Genomic DNA, 8,477 nt, shown 5'->3' on the forward strand with positions numbered 1-8,477 from the left:
AATCCTAGCCCAGGTACTGGCACATCTATGGGCCCAACATAAAAAGCATGTTGTAAAAGTACATTCTGCCCCAGAGCATAGGGTGCAGTTACAGAAGATCGTTGCCCTGCCCTGCTTAAAACTATACAGGTTGGCACTGGAAGAGAAAAAGGGATAGGGGGAGTGATCAATGCACTATTACAGCAAGGGATGCTGAAGAGAACACAAAGCCCCTGTAACACCCCTATACTCCCCATTCCAAAGGTAGGAAGACCCAACGAGAGGTGGTTTGTGCAAGATCTTAGAACCATCAATAAAATTGTTATCACTATTGCTCCATTGGTGCCGGACACACGTCATTTTTGTCTTCTATGCCACCAACAACGGACACTTTCTCAGCCTTTTTCTCCATACCATTGCACCCGGAAAGTCAATATCTATTTGCCTTTACATACCGGAATTAACAGTATTAAAAGAGACTTGGACGAGTCTGCAGGCTCAACATTCCCTCAATATGATGACAATTTAATGATAGCCTCAGAGGGAGGGTTAGTTTGTCAACAGAATACCCTTTTGTTATTATCACATCTGGCAGAAAGAGGGCATAGGGTCTCAATGGACAAGCTGCAATTCTATCAGGAGACAGTTCAGTATTTGGGATTTCAGCTGCAGTAAGGACAGCGGAGGTTTGGGTCTGGAAGCGTACAGGCTGTAGCAAGGGTACCAACTCCGCACATGAAAAAGGAAACCTTTACCTTCCTTGGAATGGTGGGCTATTGCAAGCAGTGGATCCCGGACTATAGAGAGATGGACGCATTACTGCGCAAGGCTACCCTACAGAATGCCCCTTCAGTTATTACCTGGATCCCAGAGAGGGAGCAAGCATTTCGTAATTTGAAACAAGCCATGATTAGCGCATCTGCCTTGGGACTTCCTAATTTCAGCAAGCCCTTTACTCTTTATGTGAATGAAACAGGGGGATTTGCAACAGGGGTCCTTGTGCAAGAGCATTGAGGAGGGAAAAGACCCCTTGCATATTACCCGGTGTGGTAAAGGGTATGCCAAATTGCTTAAGAGCAGTAGCAGCCACAGAAGGGGATGTTTTGCTGCTAGTAGAAAAAAATCAGTTTTGTTGCTGCTTAATTCATCCACAACATAGCATTTTACTGTGGCTCAATACACTGGGTACGAAGTAATCCTCTCTTCAACCAACTTTACCTACCAGCGAGTGCCAGCTGTCAACCCTGCAACACTCTTGCCCACACCCTCGGAAGCAGAACATATGTATGATCATGACTGTTTACAATTGGTTGAAACCACCTTTACCTGATTTATTGAGTCACCCACTAGAAAATCCAGACATCATCTTTTTCACCAATGGGTCAGCAAACCGACCAAATGATATGACCCTCCTGGCCGGCAATGCAATAGTAACTCCATTCAAGATAGTGGAAGCTTTTGCTCTGCCTTCGGGAACGTCTGCTCAAGCGGCCGAATAGTTTGCCCTTACTAAAGCATGTATTCCAGCTAAAAATAAAACAGTCAATATTTATATGATTCCCGATCCACTTTTGGGGTAGTACATGATTTTGGCCAACAGGGGATTCATAACTTCCTCTGGCCAACCTATTAAACATGCTAAATTGGTTTTAAATTTACTCGATGCTGTTCAGCTGCCCAGCAAGATAGCTGTTTTAAAGTGTGAAGCGCATACTACCGCAGACAATGAAGTCCCATGCGACAATAGATTTGCTGATAAAATAGCAAAGGAATTGGCTCTCAAACAGCAGCCACAACTGCAAGCGGCTGCGGTTGAACTTCCATCCACCATAACAGAACCAAAGTTAAAACAGGCACAGGAGCAAGCCTCCCTACAGGAGCATCGCTCTTGGCTAAAAGCAGGTTGCTATCAAGACAATTTTGATAGGTGGATACGGGCTTTGAAAATAGACAAAACGTATGAAGCTCTCAGAGAAATTATACTTTTGGAGGAGTTTGAAAATTCAATTCCTGATGTAGTACGAACTCATGTGGAAGAGCAGAGGGTTAGAACTGCGAGATTAGCAGCAGGAATGGCAGATGGTTATGAATTAGTTCATAAATCAAAGCTTGGTTTCCAAACATCAGTTTCAGCCTGTGAGGGATAGAAACTGGGGACATGAGAAATACTCAAGTGGTAAAGGTAACGGTGATCTGATGGGAGATAATAAGGAGAGTGTACCTCAGATTAAAAAATAAATCCAGGAGGGTGGAAAAGAAATGAAAAGTTTCAAATGTTTTCACTGTAATAAACTAGGCCATGTAAAGTCACAGTGTTGGTGGTTGAAGAAAAGCACTGGGAAGGCTGATGTGGTAAAACAGGATAAGACAGTGGGGTTTGTTAAAGTGGTAAAGGAAAGCCCAAGTGAAGCGAAGGAGGTGTAGAAGTTTGTACAGCCTGATCAAGAGGTGATTGATAAGAAGGTGCCAGATCTTTTTAAAGAATTTACTTGTGTGGGTAAAGTTCACGCATGTGTATCAGGAGGAGCAGGTAAAGAAGTCACAATTTTAAGAGATACGGGAGCTCGACAATCTTTGATGGTAAAAGATGAGGAGTTATGTAGTCTGGGAAGAATGTTGCCAGAAAACGTGGTAATATGTGGAATTCAGGGTGAGAGGAGTAGTGTTCCATTATATAAGGTAAAGTTGGAAAGTCCAGGTTAAGACAAGAGGAGAAATCAAAGAGTGAAGATGAAGTTGAAGTGCATGGATGATTTGTCAAAGGAATAATCGGTGATAGTGGGCATGTTTTCACGGTGGGTAGAGGCTTTTCCAACAAGAGAGATGATGCTAGAACAGTGGTAAATATTCTGTTGTAGGAAATAATATCTCAGTTTGGGATACCAATGGGTATTAACAGTGACAGGGGAACTCATTTCATGAGCAAAGCCCTTACAGAAGCCATGGGATTTGATTGGAAATTGCATATACCATATCAGCAACAATCCTTAGGAATGGGGAAAGGGCGGATGGAATAATTAAAACTGCAGTTACAAAAGTGTGTCAACAAAATGGGCTGCTATGGCCAGATGCCATACCCATAGTAATGTATGCACTGCAAAATCAGAGAAATCTTAATACGGGTTTAACCCCGTATGAGATATTAATGGAACGTCCCATGACAACTGGAACTAAACCCCCAATGACTCCAGCGGCAGTAGCCTTAATATAGGCAGATGAGGCATCACTAAAATATGCCCAGGCCATGTGTGAAACCGCTGAAAAAAAACCATGAAACGTGCGACAGGCTCAGATGCATCCAAAAGAGGGAAATACACACCCTTTAAACCTGGAGATCAAGTATATGTGAAAGCACTGTGGTAGTCTGTGTAGAGGTATTACGGTACCTAGTAATACTGGAACACCATTGGTAGTTAATGTATGTTTCCCATCGGTCAAGCTGTATGGTAGCTCCGCCCTGCAAGGTGGGGTGTAAGAGCCCGTGCCGCCCCAGCAGCTTTCTTTCTGTACCTGAGCTGCTGGGGGAAACATCTAGCTTATTAAAGCCTTCAGTTGGACTACAACCTTGCTTTAGTAGTCATTGCTCGTGCATCAATTTAATAAGCTAGATTTAAAAATATGGAGCTCCGAATCAAGCCTGAGTGTCTGCGACTCAGCCCCCACACTGTAAACTCGGCGGCGACTTTCAAGCACTGGCTGGTGTGCTGCAACGGCTACCTCGGAACGGCAGAAAACACACCCACAGGAGAACAGAAACTGCAAATCCTGCACTCGAGGGTAAGCCCAAAGGTCTACACCCTTATCGAGGACACGGACGACTTCGATGCCGCAATGGAGTTGCTGAAAGGACACTACATTCGCCCTGTAAATCAGGTCTATGCCCGGCATCTACTAGCGACGAGGCGACAAATTCCTGGTGAGTCACTAGAAGAAATCTACCGTGCACTCCTGGTGTTGGGGAGAAACTGCAGCTGCCCGCAGGTTTCAGCAAACGACCACACTGAACTGTTGATTCAGGACGCTTTTGTGGCGAGTATGCGGTCCTTTATAATCCGCCAGCATTTGCTGGAAAAAGAGACTCTAGGCCTCAAGGAGACATGGGCCCTTGCCGGCTCCCTGGATGTGGCCTCCCGAAACGCCCGCACCTATGCCCCTGACCGCGCTGCAGCCCCTGGGCAGCGTGGATCCCCCCTGCAGCCGACTCCGAGGCATCCCACATCCCCCCACAAGCTTGCGCTGCAAGACGGCCCGGCAACCCCGGGGGGCCCCGCTGCTATTTTTGCGGGCAAGCCAAACACCCCCGACAGCGCTGCCAGCCCGTTCGTCCACATGTAAAGGATGCGGCAAAAAGGGCCATTTTGTGGCGGTATGTCAGGCCCGGGCGGTCGCTGCGGCCTCCGGAAGCGAATGCGGGCCACCACCACAACTCCCTCCATGGACCCCGTGCGGCCAGCGAGCGCCGCCATCATCCTCCCCCAGGGCCACGTGTGGCCTCCGGGCACCGCCATCTTGTCCCGCTGATGCCACGTGTGATTGATGGGCGCCGCCATTTTGTGCACCCATGTCCATGTGCGACCAGTGGGTGCCGCCATCTTGGATCGACTCCCAGGACCTCGGTGCCGATGACCACACACCGCCCGGCGAGATCACCCAGCTGCTGCCGCAATTAGCCTCGGTGACCCTGGACCAGTCCCGGCCTCAAACACTCTCAACTGCTACAACAACGGTACTAATCAATGGGCACGAGACGTCCTGCTTAATCGACTCTGGGAGCACAGAGAGATTCATACACCCCAACACGGTAAGGCGCTGTTCTCTCGCCGTCCACCCCGTTAATCCAAAAATCTCCCTGGCCTCCGGTCCCACTCAGTAGAGATAAAGGGGTTTTGTGTAGCAAACCTCACGGTCCAGGGAAGGGAGTTTAAAAATTACCGGCTCTACGTCCTTCCCCACCTCTGCGTGGCCACACTCCGAGGGTTAGACTTCCAGTGCAACCTCCAAAGTCTAAATTTCAAATTCGGCGGCCCTATACCCCCTCTCACTGTCTGCAGCCTCGCGACCCTCAAGGTCGATCCGCTTTCCCTGTTTGCAAACCTCACCCCGGATTGCAAACCCGTCGCCACCAGGAGCAGACGGTACAGTGCCCAGGATCGGATCTTTATTAGGTCAGAGGTCCAATGGCTACTGAGGGAAGGAGTCATTGAAGCTAACAACAGTCCCTGGAGAGCTCAAGTAGTGGTGGTAAAGACCAGGGAGAAGCATAGGATACTCATCGACTACAGTCAGACCATCAACAGGTTTACGCAGCTGGACGCGTACCCTCTCCCCCGCCCATCTGCCACGGTGGATATTAAGTCCACCTACCACCAGCTCCCCATCCGCACTAGTGACCGCAAGTACACTGCCTTCGAGGCAGATGGGCGGCTCTACCACTTTTTAAGTGTTCCCTTCGGTGTCACTAACGGGGTCTCGGTCTTCCAGCGCGAGATGGACCGAATGGTCGACCAGCACGGTTTACGGGCAATCTCGATAATGTCACCATCTGCGGCCACGACCAGCAGGACCACGACACCAACCTCCAAAAATTCCTCCAGACTGCAAAGATCCTTAACCTTACGTATAACAAGGATAAATGCCATCCTCGGCTACGTAGTGCGAAATGGAGTTATAGGCCCTGACCCTGAACGCATGCGCCCCCTGATGGAGTTCCCCCTCCCTCACTGCTCCAAGGCCCTGAAGCGCTGCCTAGGCTTTTATTCTTACTATGCTCAGTGGGTCCCCAACTATGCAGACAAGGCCCGTCCCCTGATCCAATCCACAGTTTTTCCCTTGTCGATAGAGGCCCGCCAGGCCTTCAGCCGCATCAAAGCAAACATTGCTAAGACCACGATGCACTCCATCGACGAGTCCCTCCCCTTCCAGGTCGAAAGCGACACGTCCGGCGTAGATCTGGCGGCCACCCTCAACCAAGCGGGCAGACCCGTGGCCTTCCTCGCACGTACCCTCCCTGCTTCCGAAATCCGCCACTCCTCAGTCGAAAAGTTGGTCCAGGCCAGAGTAGAAGCTGTGCGACATTGGAGGCATTACCTGGCCGGCAGGAGATTCACTCTCCTCATTGACCAACGGTCGGTCGCCTTCATGTTCAATAATGCACAGCGGGGCAAGATAAAAAGCGATAAATCTTGCGGTGGAGGATCGAACTCTCCACCTATAACTACGAGATCTTGTATTGTCCCGGGAAGCTAAACGAGCCTCCTGATGCCCTGTCCCGCGGCACATGTGCCAACGCACAAGTGGACCACCTCCGAGCCCTCCACGAGGACCTCTGCCACCCGGGGGTCACTCGCTTCTTCCACTTTATCAAGACCCGCAACCTGCTCTACTCCATCGAGGAGGTCAGGACAGCCACCAGGAATTGCCAAATCTGTGCGGAGCGCAAACCGCACTTCTACAGGTCAGAAAAAGCGCACCTGACGGCTTCCCGTCCCTTTGAACGCCTCAGTATGGACTTCAAAGGCCCCCTCCCCTCCACTGACTGCAACACGTACTTCCTGAACGTGATTGACGAGTACTCCCGATTCATATTCGCCATCCCCTGACCCGACATGATCGCAACCACTGTCATCAAGGCCCTCCATAGCATCTTTACGCTGTTTGGGTTCTCCAATTACATACATAGTGATAGGGGGTCCTCCTTAATGAGCGACGAACTGCATCAATTCCTGCTCAGCAAGGGCATTGCCTCGAGCAGGACCACCAGTTACAACCCCCGGGGTAACGGACAGGTAGAACGGAACGGTCTGGAAGACCGTCCTACTGGCCCTACTGTCCGGGAATCTCCCAGTCTCTCGCTGGCAGGAAGTCCTCCCGGATGCCCTCCACTCCATCCGGTCACTGCTTTGTACCACGACCAACCAAACACCTCACGAACGTCTCCTTGTCTTCCCCAGGAGGTCCTCCTCTGGGACCTTGATCCCGACCTGGCTGGCAGCTCTCGGACCCATCCTGCTCCGAAAACACATGCGGGCGCACAAGTCGGACCCGTTGGTCGAGAGGGTCCATCTTCTCCACGCTAACCCCCAGTACGCCTACGTGGCTTACCCCGACTGCCGACAAGATACGGTCTCCCTACGAGACCTGGCGCCCGCCGGATCCCCACGCACACCCCAGCCACCAGTCCCACCCTCCCTCCCACCGGTGCACCTTACCAGGAGGATTGGTTCTTCCCCCCGCCCACCGATGCACCCCGCAGACGCTCCCTTCCCAGGTCAATCGGCTTCCCCACCAGCGCCGTCTGGGTGTTGAAGCTGCCACAGAGATCGAGGCCACGGCTGCTTGGGGGTCCAGCTCCAGGCGATCAGGTTTTAGCGATGGATCCATCTGAACATTTTAAGCTGATTAAATTGATGTACCATCAATAGACGACAGACGAGGAACCGGGAGAAAAACTGTGGCTTTAATCAGCTTAAACACACGGTCCCAGAATGAGGGCAGGGTTGGAGGTTGGCCAGCTTTATACATGAGCCCGAGGGGAGGAGCCACAGGCGGAGCCAGCAGGGACAAGCCCAGGCATGTAACAATACAACAGTACAATACAATACAATACACTGGTTTACCACAGTGCCAAAAAGGACAGACATTATAAAGGAAAATAAGGGGACTGATAAGGATTTACAAGTGATGCCTTAATCTTTTCCTGTTTAATAAATGTTTTATTCTTTTGTAAAAAGCTATTTGCCAGTCCTGTGACTCTGTCATCCACGTTTGTAAAAACAAAAGTAAAAGTTATGGTCTATTGAGACAAGAGTTCCATTCTGAGGCCTTCTTGTAACATCAGCTGGGATTGTTACAGTGCACTGCTGCCCACAGTCGAAATGAGGGAGAGAAAAGTACATGTTCCATCTTCCGACCTGGATCACATTCTCACTCATGCTTCCTAGCTTTCAGCACTAGCTGAAAGCACTAGCTTTCATTTAGACCTGCCATACGTTCTTACCATAGTCGCTAAACCCCTGCCCTTTTCTCACCCCAATGTTCAGACAGCTGGTGGATGTGAAATAAAAAGCAGAAAATGCTGGAAATTCTCAGCAGGTTTGACAGCATCTGTGGAGAGAAGTGCTGAGAGTGGCCAATAGGAATGGAGAATGGAACAGGGCTTAAGCAACAGGAATGGAACAGGGCTGAGCCAAAAGGAATGGAGAGTAGTGGGTGCGGAGATGCCAATTGGAATGAATGATGTGGAGATGCCGGCGTTGGACTGGGGTGAGCACAGTACGAAGTCTTACAACACCAGGTTAAAGTCCAACAGGTTTGTTTCGATGTCACTAGCTTTCAGAGCGCTGCTCCTTCCTCAGGTGAATGAAGAGGTATGTTCCAGAAACACATATATAGACAAATTCAAAGATGCCAAACAATGCTAGGAATGCGACCATTAGCAGGTGATTAAATCTTTACAGATCCAGAGATGGGGTAACCCCAGGTTAAAGAGGTGTGAATTG

This window comes from Scyliorhinus torazame, chromosome 1 (genome assembly GCF_047496885.1).
Source record: "Scyliorhinus torazame isolate Kashiwa2021f chromosome 1, sScyTor2.1, whole genome shotgun sequence".
Lineage (NCBI taxonomy): Eukaryota > Metazoa > Chordata > Chondrichthyes > Carcharhiniformes > Scyliorhinidae > Scyliorhinus > Scyliorhinus torazame.